Raw genomic sequence first — 14,121 nt, forward strand, 5'->3', positions numbered from 1 at the left:
CAGAGAAACCTGGGAAGATTTTTTGAACTGATACAGAATGAGGTAGACAAAATCTATAAAACAATTTACACAATAATAACAACATTGCAAAGACAAAACATTTTGATTTAGAATTCTGATCAATGCAATGACTAACACCGAAGTCAAGGGACCAATGATGGAACATGCTTTCCTTGAGGACAGGTGATGGACTATGGGTATGAAATGACAAATATGTATGTTAATATATATTATATATGTTAATTTGAAACATATGTGGCCATATCAATAGTCAATGAGGGAATTTCTTTTACTTAACTATGTATATTATTGTGTGTTTTCTTTTTGCAATAGGAGTGGAGTAGGAGGGACAGAAAACAGATCTTTGTTGATTGAAAAAATAAATTTAAAAAATACAAATTCTTTGTAAGTAGGGATTTTTTGTTCTCTACCCTTGTGTCCTCAGAGCCTAGCACAGTTCTGGGAACAAATTAGAAATTCAAGAAATTCTTGTTGATTGATTAATTGTGAGGGTCAGATGAGATAATATGTGTATTCTGCAAACCTTAGTGCACTATAAAATCATAGCTATTATTTTTTATTGCAGCCCAGTAATACTCTATTAAATTCACATACTACAGTTTGTTCAGACACTCCCTAATCAATGGGCATCCACTTTGTTTCCAGTTCTTTCCCAACCCTCTTTTTCCAAGTGGGTGGTGGTGTTGTTTGGAGGCATATATGGACTCTAGTTTCTTAAGGCTGATTTTGTTTTATCATGTCAGTCTCCATGCTTAAAGTTATGAAGGCCTTCAACTCTTCATTCTTTCTCAGTCCCCTGACCACATGGCCGTCTGGCTCAATCTCAAAGTAGAGGCTCCTTTTTGAAAAGCAAACCACTCCATTCCTTCAATTAAAATGCAAATAGAAAGGGATGTAAATAGGATGGTGTTGAAGTGTAATTCTAGGAATCCTGCCATCATATCCACTCAGTCAGAAATGAGGTTATTATGTAGGTTTGAACGAAGGCATGCTAATAGAAAACATGATTTTTTTTAAACATAGAGAAAAACAGCTACAACAAAGTTTATGGTAATATATATGTTACAATAAGTGCTGGATTTTAACTAATACCTAATCTTATCTAAGAATAATTTAATCAGAGAAGGAATTACTATGTGGTATAAAGATAGAAATGGTACAGGGCATAGCAGAGAGAACATTACCCCCAGAGTCAAAAAGATCTGGGTTCCAATTCTACCTCAGATATTTACTAGTTGTGTAATCCTGGGAAAGTCACCTAAACATCTCGGAGTCTCAGTTTGCCTGACTGCAAGATGAGGAGACTGGCCTTGATGACCTCTAAGGTCCTTTCTGGCCCTCATTCTATAATCCCATGATCCTTAGAAATTTTCTTTAAAAAACATTCCAGTGAAAGAAGCTATCACTAATTATACTCCAAACTGAATACCTTCTATCAGGTGTGGCTAAGAGGACCTTGAGTCATCATGGGAGAAAGAAAATATAAGAGGTTGAAATTGTTATGCATCTCCTTCTAAGAAATAGAATTAGTCTCTGTATCCATAGAAATCTTGACATAAGGAGGAACTGACTATGGACGTGTCTAGGTGATGCAGTAGATAGAGTGCTAGCCCTGGAGTCAGGAAGACCTGAATTTAAATGCAGCCTCAGACACTTACTAACTATGCGACCCTGGGGAAGTCACTTAACCCTGCTTGCCTCAGTTTCTTAATTCTGTAAAATGAGCTGGAGAAGGAAATGGTAAACCACTCCAGTATCTTTGCCAAGAAAACCCCAAAAGGGGTCATGAAGAGTTGGATGTGACTAAAAATGACTAAACAAACAGACAAAAAAATCAAATATAATGAATATTATATATAATGTGTAAACAGAAGAATTGACCCTAGGAATCGTAATGACAAATTTGTTCTAGCAATGGATATGTGCTTGTTAGAGACTTATATTGAACAAAAAGGATGGTGTGGTGGATAGAGCCTCAAAGAAAAGAGGCATGGGGTTCAAATTCTGCCCCTGATACAAACTGGATATATCATCTCAAGTAAGTGACAAGTTCTTGATTGTTTAGGTTACCTATAGTTTACTCTAAGAATCTAAATTTCATAGAAGGTGCTGATCCCTCTTGGTACAAGGAGTTTATTCACCTGTTCGCTGTGCTAAAGATCCCGGACCCAATCTATGTTCCCACAGGATATATAACTGGTTCACACAGATTTTGAATTTTTAATTAAACTTTGTTTTTGCCAGTGGCAAGTTTATACATTATTTTTTATCTTCTTGGGTCTCCACGTGGTTGGCATTAGCATTTTGGCTTCAGAAGTAAATCTAATAAAGCATTTTAAAGAGTGCTCAAAAAGTTAGCTTGTAACTATTATCCAAAATATAATTTGATATACTTTTTAATTATTTAATTGTCTGTTTAAAAATTTAAATGTTTTTCATTGGTTGATTGGTGACACACTAAGAGGAAGGCAGGTTAGAAGTTCATTAAAGTGAGAATCATATTCTGGTCTCTTTCATGTCCAGGCTGATAATTTAGCTTGTATTTTAATGAAGTATTGGCTCAAAATGTCTCTTTGAATTTCAAAAATTATTTCAAAATACAACAAATAGGAGTTTGAATTTTTTCTGAAATTGGTTATTAAGTCGAGGAAGCCCTTTTATGTTCTTTTTATTAAATGCTTTTTGTTATTTTTATTTATGATTTATTAGATAATTTTAATATTTCTTATACACATACTGTACACGTATGCAGGAGACATAGAGCAGGAGACAGAGACAGACTCAGAGTCAGGAATCTATGGGTTCCAGAATTGACTTTGTGCCCAAGGCAAATCATTTGACCTCTGAGTCCACAGGTAACTCTAAGGCTGTAAGTTTCACAGAAGATGTTTCCCTGAATTGGGGAGAAAGGGATTTTCTTCACTGGAAGTTCCCTATACCAAAAAAAAATCACAAGTCCAGGCCAAAAAGAATCTATATTTGTCTAAACGTTATGTTATAGGACCATATATTTTGAGATGTTGTTCGCTCATTTCAGTTATTTCGGACTCTTTGTGGCCCCATTTAGGGTTTTCTTGGCAAACATACTGGAGTGGTTTGCCATTTCCTTCTCCAGCTCATTTTACAGATGAGGAAACTGAGGCAAACAGGATGAAATGACTTGCCCAGTGTCACACAGTTAGGCGGTATCTGAGATCACATTTGAACTCAGATCTCTAGGCCTAGCACTCTATTCACTGAGCTACCTAGGTGCTCCATGTTTTTGAGATAAAAAGTACTTTAAAAGATACCATGTTTAACTCCTCCTGATTGACAGATGTGAAAACTGGGACTCAAAGCAGTTAATGGGTATGTATATACATGTATTGACACATTATATGTAACATGTAAGAGAATAGCAGGGGATTTTATTGGAATGTCAATAAGTCATACTTATGAGAACCTTAGAGTTCTCAAGGATCTTAGAAATTACCTAGTCTGACCTTTTCATTTTCGTGATTGAGGAAATTGGGATCCAAGCCATTGACACAAGGGAACCTGTGCTCATCTACCTGTATCTCTGGTTAGAGAGGTGTGTCTATCTGTGTAAATGTTCATATACAAACCTATCATGTCACCTGAAAGTGTTGCTTGGAACAATGAGAAGGTAAGTGACTTGCCCAGGGTCATACGACCTGCCTCAGGAGATGCTGATCTATCTATATAGCTATAATGAATATGTGTATATAAAGATATGGACTGTATCTGTGATTCCATTGATATAGGGAATTTCTAGATGGAGAACTCACTCTACCAGTGCAAGTAGCCACCTTTTCTTTAGCTTGCAGTCTTAGAAGGGCACCTAAAACAGGGAGAGGGTCAGTGACTTGCCCAGAATCACCTAGCCAGTATGTGTCAGAGGCAGGGCTTGAACTTGTGTCTTCCTGGCTCTGAGGTCAGTTCTCCATCCACTATGCCAAGCTGATATACAAGGTGTCTCATCTACAGGATAAGTATTTATCTTGTTTGGTATCTCGAGCCTATCATAACCTGGCTCCTTCCTAGTTTTCAAGTTATCCAGCATTTTGTTTCCTCCAGATACCATATGAACCATCTACACTGGCCTGCTTGCAGTCCCCCAAACGTGACATTCCAAATCCTATCTCTGTGTCTGAGCACTAGCTGTCTCCCACATCTGGAATATTCTTCCCTTTGAATGCCACAACTTAGTCTGCCTGATTTCCTTCAAGAGTTGACTAAAACTCAACCTTCTGAAAGAGGTCTTTCCCAGGTCCCTCTGTTGTTACTGCCTTGCCTTTTCAGATTACTTTCAATATACTAGATAGATAGTTGGATGGATGGAAGGAAGGATGGATGGATGGATGGATGGATGGATAGATGGATGGATAGATAGACCAATGGATAGATAGATAGATAAGTAAATAGGTGATGGGTAGATAGATGAATGGATGGATAACTACATGGAGTGAATGAATATGTAGATAGGTGGATGCATAGATAAACATATAGATGGATAGATTGGTGGATGAATAAATGGATGGATAGATATTAGATGATAGAGTAATAGGAATATATGTGTGTATATATATGTATATATATATATATATATATATATGCAGAAAGAGAGAGAGAGAGAGAGAGAGAGAGAGAGAGAGAGATCTTGCATGTACCTGGTTGTTTAGGTGTTGTTTCTCCCTTTAGGATATAAGCTCTGTGAGAGCAAGGGTTATGTTTTTGTCTTTCTTTTTATCCCCAATGCTTAGAACAAAGCTGGGAATACAGTATGTGCCTGCTAGATGTCTGTTGACTTAGCTTAAAAAATAAACAAGGCATTTTATTTCCTTGGACTGAAACCATTCATGTGGAGACACAAGTCATCCTCAGGCAGACTATGATGTTGGCAATAAGGAAGCAGCAGGGTTGATAAGAGTCCAAAAATTCCTAGCAGTCAAGGACAGAGCTGATTGTCAAGAAACAGCTGGTTGGTATTTTGACTTGATCTGTACAACCCACTACCAAAAAAAAGCCTTTGTTTTTGGTTTCCATTGGAAAACCAGACCTGAAGAGCAGCTGGGTAGCCCTGAGCCTGGATTCTGCAGCTAATTCAGGTTCAGAACAGGAAATACTCAGTGACCTTGGCAGTCAGTGCAAAGCATTTCCTGAAGAGAGCCAAAAAAAACTAAGACTGGAGGAACTTCCTGGTTAGGCAGTGAAATGGGTGTCTAAGAGGTAAAGGGGAGAAGACAGGGTAGCAACTTGACTAGATAACCCAGAGATGCTTCTTAGATCAGAGCTGGAAGTCAATAAGAAGCTTCTGCCCAGAGGATTTTAAACTTTTGGATCAAATACTATGGGGTCAGAAAAGTTTTATATTTATAGAGTATGTGCATATATGTGTGTCTAAAAGGATATTAAATAATTGGGGGGAGAGGAATTCATGTGAGGAACTCCAAGTGTGGAAATTCCCTCCACCACTGCACACCAGTAGCTCATTCACAATTTAGACTCTTAGAAAGTTACCTGGTAGAGAGATTTGGGTCACAAAAAGAGGGGACCAAAGAAAATCAACTCAGATTATTAGTTCCAATCTTAAACTCACATCTGTTACCTGGGGATTAGATTTATCAAACAAAACCAAATCTCACAAGTAAGATCAACACATAGCAGCAGCATTACTAAACCATTTCTGAATACTTTATTTAATTAACCAGGCCAGCATCACCAGGATAATTTCTGAAACAAATTACCTTAAATTACATTTGGTTTCATAAACAATTACCAGATGATACAGTAGTGTTCTTCAAAAATAGATCTACCCAAATATTTTATTTTCTGTCTTCCTGGTCCAAATCCAAAGGCCTCAAATCCTTATTATTTAACAACTGCTTACTGTCCCTTTTGAAATTGGTCATGGGGTCTTAGTCTGGGACACAAAGAATATTTGATAGTTGTTGCCATATTCAACAATCCATGAGCACAATTGGTTATAATATGGGTAACGTAGATAATAAGGTCCTAATTCTCCATTTATTTAGTTTTTATCATGGCCCTATGGAAAGACAAGTTCCTTAATAAATTCATATCTTCCTTAAAAAAAGTTACCTGGGGGCACTGAGTTAAGTCAGTTGCCCAGAGTCACAAGACTAAAAACAATAATAGCTAATACTTAAATATTTACAAGGTGCTTTACAAATGTTGTCTCATTTGAGCCTCTCAACAGCTCTTGGAGGCAGGTGCTCATATTATCCCCATTTGACAGATAAGGAAACTGAGGCCAGGAGTGGCTAAGTGACTTGCCTGGGGTCACACAAGGAAAAATTTGAACGCAGGCCTTCCTGACACCAAGTCCATCACTCTATCAAGGTAGCTAGCATGAAAAGAATTTGACCCCAGACTTTCTTGTCTCCAAAGATCCATTGCTGATTACATCACACTGCCTTGCATTTCTCTTAGACCGTAAGCTACTTGAGGGAAGGGACTGTCTTTTGCCATTTTTGCACCCCCAGTCCTCAGTACAGTGCCTGACACATATCGGGGGCTTAATAAATGTTTATTGACTGATGCTAAATGAAATATTCCAATTTTCTTAACAAATTTGAAAGATAAGAATTCGGTATCCTCCGAATTTAGATATAGGTTCCCTTGTTGAACCTTACTTTCCTCATTTACAAAATGAAGATTCCTTCCAGCCCTAGAGTTCTTTTGACCCACTGACCAATTGGGATATCAGTAGAAGCCATTGCCGTACCCTCCCAAACCATGCTTTGGGGAAGGGTCTATCTAGAAGGGGGATTACTGGACAGGTTAATGAACTACCTTAATTTTGCTTTCTTCTGGAAGAGACACTAGCTCAGAGATCATCTCTGAGGAGTTACAGAACAGAAGGTAAATTGTAGAAGACAGGTTGCTAAAGGGAACAATTATGTTGAAATTACAGTAATACTCTTGCCAGCCTCAGAAGACAAAAACCAAGGCGAAGAGGGGGCAATTTCACTGATTTAACTCTGTCAGGGGAAGGAAGTAGAGTGTTTGAAATGATAGAGTACAGGATTGCATTTGTAAAAATTTGCTTTTGAAAAGCTGCCTGAAATGGAAGCTTGTCTTATGTTAAGTCCAGTATGGTAATTAGTCTTTCATATTTTTGAGTTCTTCATGACTGATGTTGGCTTTGAAAACCAAAAAGCATTTTCATTTTGGCCAAATAAAAAGCAGCTACAGATTTTTCCCACTGGGGCTCAGTCAATGGAATTGGGAGATGGCTAACACCAAGGCTGATCCTCTGGGTAGGTATGGGATAAGAGGAAATACAATCTTTGGGGTACAGATGAAAGTCCAGGAAGGAGGATATATGGAATAAGGTGGTCAGAAAGCAAGCAACTGGAAGTGATCTGCCTCCACCTTGTTCCCTGGTATAATACAGTGAAAAGACTACTGGATTCTGGAGCAGGAGGTGGGTATGAGGCCTACTTCTAACACTTAGGTTGGTTAACCAGGGCATAGGAGCCTCAATTTTATTGTTTGTATAATAAATATAAGAATTCTTTCATTATCTAGTTCATAGAGTTGCTGTGTTTTGTGGATTCTAAAGAATTGTAGAAGTGGAAATTGTTGGTTAGAACATGGCATCAGGTGTGTCCAGCAGCAGGCAGTATACCAAGAGCTCCAGGCAGGAAGTTAGCAAGAGGGAAGTCTAGCAGAACATAAGATTAGGAAGGGACCTCAGAAGTCAATTCCAACCCATACATGATCAGGAAACCTATCCATAACATCCTCCATGAGAAGTTATTTGGCTTTCATCTAAAGACTTCCAAAGGTGATGGGAAGCTCACTTCTTCCTGAAGTAGCTCATTCCACATTTGGACGGCTCTAATTTTTTTCAGTTCTTCCTTATTTAATCTGCCTTTTGGAATGTCCATCCATCGTTTCTAGTTCTGCCTTTTGGGGCCAAACATAACAATCTCTTTCCTCTTCCATATTAAAACCCATCAAATACTTTGGCATCCATAAATTTCACCTTCTCTTCGCCAGGTAAGACAGAGGATGCTAGACTTCTAACTATAAGGGACCTTTTTGATCATTGATACCAGATCTGGGAGTTTTTCTTGTTTGGCTCTGTCTATCTGTTGTGATGGATTTCTATTTCTTCTTTTTGTTGTTCAATTGTGGGCAAGTGGGAGAGAGAGACGATAAATTTAGGCTAGCTAAAAAATGAAATTTAGTTTAAAAAATTTGTTACACAGACAGGACACCAAGGGCAGGTCTTAGGTACAAAGGGATAAATGGGGCCTGGGGCCTGAGATTTAGGAACAAGGTAGGGGTTTAATCACAAAAGAATAAGGCCACGATCTAGGCAATGGAGCCAGGCAAGAATAGAAACAAGGCTGGCTTGTCAGTGAGTCTAGTCCCCCTGTTCTGTGTCATTGGAAATCCCAGCTTTTGAAGTGGATTGAACCTATAGGTGAGTGGTAAGCAGTGGACCTAAGTGTGAATGTTAAAAGAACCAAGTAGATCCTTCATTCCACTTTTCAGTAATGACAGAATCCAGGAGAGCTGGCAGGAGTTCTACTACTGTTAAGGTTTTTGTGATTTTTATTGAAGTGGGGTTGGCCTGATGAGTGAACAAAGACCTCTTGCCCTACTGACGTTGCTCCATTAAGCAGAGCTCTGCAGCTGGGTGGTGCAGTACATAGAGCACTGGGCCTGAAATCAAGAAGACTTGGGTTCAAATGTTGCCTTGGATACTTTTGCTAGCTGTATGACTCTGCACAAGTCATTTAGCCTCTATTTGCCTCAGTTTCTTCAACAGTAAAATGGAAATAATATAATAATAATAGCAGCTCACAGGGTTATTGTGAATATCAAATGAAGTAATATTTGGAAAAAAAAAAACCAAAAATGCTTGCAATAGTGCCTGGCACTATGTAAATGCTTATTCCCACCCTTCCCTTCCCAACTCTTTGGATCTAAGCATTCAAACACCTTTGGATCCAACTAATTTCATCATCACCTAGCCCATGTTTTCCCGTCGTATACACATAGATATTAGGAGAGGATTTTATACTTTATATACTCAAATACTTTATAGAATTCTAAGCTTACCATATCTATGTTATTCCACCTCATATGATGTCCAGCTTTGTTACCCTGTTAAAAAAAAAGGAAAGGAGGTAGTCTGGCCTTACCAGTTCTTAATGGAAATACATGGGATCTTAGTGATTGCTGCTTCCATTTTTAAATGCTCAACAAACCATCCCTTTAATAACAAATGATTTTGCCAGAACTTGGGAGTTAAACTCATAGGCTTGTAGTTTGAAGAATAAGTTGGACAATGGATACAGTAGTTGCCCAGCTCCAGTTATGAAGCATCTTTCCCATTCTCTGCGATTTTTTTAAAAAGCCAGCTAATAGAGGTAATACCACTCCATCTGCCCCTTCTTTTAGTACTCCTGGATGTAGTTCATCTCTGAACTCATTGAAGGCAGCTAGATACCTTCTTATCTCCTCACTTGTTGGGTTCTAACTCCTAGTTACGGAGTTCTTCTATAACCTTCTCAGTCTGAAGACAATTCTAGATGAGAGCAAAAGGTGAAATGCAATAAAAGTTGAATCATTCTGCCATCTTCCCACCCTCCATTATTATCAAATATTTATTTTACCCTATCACTTCTTTGATCCTCCTCTTGATTTTAACCTAGTTATGAGAGAATTGTGCAAAATGAGTGAACCACACTGACTCCATCTTGTAATTCAATTCTATATCTAGCTTAGTTCCCTTTCTATTTAATTATGGGTCTAGTCCAATTTCTGTCCTGTGAGAAAACTTTATGCAATTATGGGAATTGGGAGAAAACTTAAGGCATTGCTTGAACCTAGCCTGCATAGCTGGGAAGCTAGACCTCCTCTACCTTCTGCTTAGAGACCCTTAGCTGAGGACTTTGCTTATGTAAAACAGAAACCCAATCAGATCCAAAGATTGAGACAAAGAGTTTTCACATATATTTCAAGCAGCCCATGTGTCTTATCTGAAAACTGACCCCTTACTGGTCAATCAGCTACTGTTTCCATGTTCCTTTGATTAAATATAGACACTTGGGAAGAGTGGGACATCTCTTTTTCTGATTTCAGGGAATTGTACCTGTTTGCTGCCCCTTCCCAACTCAGAAAGACCCTAATCTTTCCTCCCCTTAGAAATAAGATTACATAATCTTGTATTCTAGTTTACATCCTGTTAATTGTTTTCTTTCAATGCAAAAAAATCTGTCTCTGCCTGTATTGGATCCATTGCCAAACTGAGGAGACCTAGCCCCGATTTGTTATGCAGCTGGCATGCATTGGTTAATAAATCAATATTCTTAGAAGCTAGAACCTTTGTTTCTTCAGTCATTTCAGATTTTACCCATCATAGCCAAGAAGTCTCCTTTGCTATCTTTGGTGTTCATCACCAAATTCACGTCATTATGTGCTTTAAGTCAGTCAGTCAACAAGCTTTTATTAAGTGCTTACTATATGGAAGGCACTGTGCTAAGGACTGGGATTCAAAGGAAGACAAAGATACTGTGCCTGCCCTCAAGGAACTCACAATCTGTTGGGGGATGCAACATACAGACAACTATATACATATGAGAGCTTTACAGGTTAGATGGAAGGTAATCTTAGGGGCACTGGAGAGAGGTAGGAAACACATGTATGCATATATGGATATATATGCATATGTGTACATATACACATTATTATTGTTGTTGAGTCATTTTTAGTCGTGTCCGACCCCTCGTGACCCCGTTTGGAGTTTTCTTAGTGAAGATACTGGAGTGGTTTTCTATTTCCTCCTCCAGCTCACGTTATAGATGAGGAATCTGAGGCAAACAGAGTTAAGTGACTTTCCCAGGGTCACACTGCTAGTAAATGTCTGAGGCTGGATTTGACCTCATGAAGATGAGTCTTCTTGACTTCAGCCCAGCATTCTATCCACTGTGCCACCTAGTTTCCTTCATATACACACTACTGAAAATTACTAAACGACAACATATATGTATAAATATATATCCATGCATAAATATGCAAATATAGTGTAACATAACCTAGCATATGGTGTGACGTAATATAATACAATGTAATATATGATATAATGTAGCATAGAATAATATAATATATGCAACACAATGTTCCAAAAATTTTACTGCTCTTTTAAACTTTAATGCTTGCATATATACATTCACACATGATATATGTATACACATATTTGTATTGTGTGTACCTGTGTGTACAATATATGTATATAAACATGTGTATGCCCATGTATACATCCATGTGTGTATACACACATACATATACATGTCAGGGACAATATGAAAATTTCATTTTCCTGACTATGCATATTTGTTTGCAAAGGTTTTGTTTTCCTTTGTTTTTACTTTAGAGGGAGGGCAGGTAGGAAGGTGAGAGGGTGAAAAAACAAATTTTTATTTGTTGAAAAGAATAAGATTGCATGTTTTAAAAGGGTTTTTAAAATGGGGGTAAAAGTGGCAGCTTGCTATAATTTGATGCTCAGAGTCCATACTGCAGACCTGAGTTGAAGTCTTACTTCTAAGATATAATGTCTTTACAACCCTAGGAATATCACTTAACCTCTCAGTACCCTGGGAAACTCTGTAAGTGTCTTCAGTTGCAAAACAGGTGCTGATCTGCATTGGTAGAGGGAATTTCCCCACAGGGAGTTCCCTACACCAATAAAATAACAGATCTCACCCAAAAATAAGGGAAGGGGGGTACCCATCCTTGTACCATCTGCCAATGCCAGTTGTATCTTGGCAGCAGATCAGTGCAATGTAGGCAGAACAATTTTAAAAAGTCAGCAGCTCAAAGTACTTGGAGAAGGCCCAAAGTACTACCCGCTTCTGGGTCCCAGAATCCATCCAAGACCCTGCTGAATTCCCATGTTTCATAGGATCACAGATTTATAGATGGAAAACACCTTGGAGGTCACTTATCTAACTCTTTCATTTTACAGATAAATAGAGAGAGGCCCAGGGAGATAAAGTCATATTAGTGACTAGGATTTGAACCCAGGTCTATTGATTATAATATTAGCACTCCTTCTACTGTTTCCTTTCTGGAACCATTGCTTGATTAATTTTATCCATCCTTAGATGCTCCTTACTTAGCCCTTCTCATCCATATTCCCTCCCCTGGGTTGTTACAGATTCACAGGTTGGGTTTGCTGCTACTTTTTACTCCGGCTCTCCTCCCTGCCAGCATAAACTGATCTAGCCCAGACTTAGGCTAGAACCCTTATCACCACCCTCCCTACCCGCCATCATCTGGGCACAATAGCAAGGCAAGACCAGCCATGCAAGGTTGTTGTGACCCAAGTGAGCTAATGGTTGTGAAATCATTTTGAAAACATCTCGTACAGAGAAATTATTCTCATTTTCCATCATTGAGGAGCTGGGCATCTTCACTGCCACTCTCTCAGCAATATGATTTTTATCCAGACCCTCTGTTGATGTCAAAGTAAGCACTGGGACCAGATGGTCCCCATTCTGGAGCTCCAGAAGTGACATTAAAAAAAGGAGTGGGCAGAAGGATTTTATTAGTCACTTGTTGACTTTGAAGCAGCCGCCTTGTTTTCCCCTAAAATTTACAAGTCTGATAGAACATTGAACCAATTTATACTTAGGGTTTGGACAACAGGGCCCAAATTGACACAAGCTCATAGGTAAAGAATGTGGGGAGGCTACTGTCAAAGGGAGAATGGGTGCTCCAGTCTCCCAATTTGAGAAGTCAAGACCTTTCAAAGACAATGTACTTTAAAAAAAGTAGTATGGAAGAGTAGGAATAGGGATTGAGGGTGTGGATATTGACATAATGAATAGACTGGTATATTTCATCAGCCTGGTGAGTTCCATTCCCTCGAATGAAGGAAACCACTTAGTGACAATCTGTTTGTAAATTGGAACCAGGAATGTAATCCATTTGTTGTTAATAGACAGGGAAGGCCTGGGTGGGACTCAAAATCCTGGCATTTGAAGCAAACCGGTACAGGTTGGATACTTTGTCAAGGCTGCCCTTGACTACCACTCCCCTCCCCGTCTTCCCTTGAATAGTAGATTATTTAAATCCTTTATTACACATGGTATGAGGAAGAGAGAAATGGATTGCGAGCTAGAGGACCTATGTTTGAATACCTGCTCTATCTATCTATACTATGATGTATCTATACTATGAGCATGATCCTGGGCAAGTGATTTCCTCTCCTTGTCTCTCTTTCTGGACCTCAGTTTTTTAACCTGCTAAATTGAGTTAGATAGAGTTAATCAAAATGGGCTCTCTTCCAATTTCAAATCTATAGTCTATGATCTTTTGATTCTATTAGAAGGTACGTACCTTCACTCAGCAGCCTCGTTGGAAAGTCAAGCTGACAAAAGTCATCAAAAGTCCTTTAAATTCACTCTTACCTTAACATTGGCAGTGGTGGGTATTGCCTTTAGTCTAACCAACCAACAATGATTAAGAGATAGGTAGGTGGTGCAAAGGAGAGAATGCTGGGCTTTGAGTCAAGAACATCTGGATTAAAATCTAGCCGTGTGACCCTGGGCAAGTCATTCAACCTTTCCCAGACTTAGATTTTTCATTTGTATAAATGAGGGGTTGGCCTCAATAGCCTCTAAGGGTCCATCTAGCTCTCAATCTATGATAAATTCATTGGAGAGGAAAATTTTGGCAGCCTTGGAGAAGCCCTATATCTTTAGGAGTTACGAGGTAAGGAATGCTTTTAAGCCCTCATTTGACATTTGGCTGATCTGTTCCCAGAGCTAATCTAGATCTGCTTATGGGAGATACAAATGGGCATTGAAATGTCCTTGAATTAAAAAAAAAACATTTCAAGTTAGTGTTTAATCAGCAGACAACAACTGGCCTTTTTTTAGATCCATTTAAAGCAACAGTGAGAACTAGAAAATATCCCTATTTCAATCAGGTAGCTTAAACAAGAATAACAAGTATTTATAAAGCAAATATGACATGCCAGGCACTGTGCTAAGCACTAGTAATAGAAAGAACAGCAAAAGGTAGTCTCTGCTCTCAAGGAGCTCACAGTCTAAT

Source organism: Trichosurus vulpecula, chromosome 5, assembly GCF_011100635.1.
Source record: "Trichosurus vulpecula isolate mTriVul1 chromosome 5, mTriVul1.pri, whole genome shotgun sequence".
Taxonomy (NCBI): domain Eukaryota; kingdom Metazoa; phylum Chordata; class Mammalia; order Diprotodontia; family Phalangeridae; genus Trichosurus; species Trichosurus vulpecula.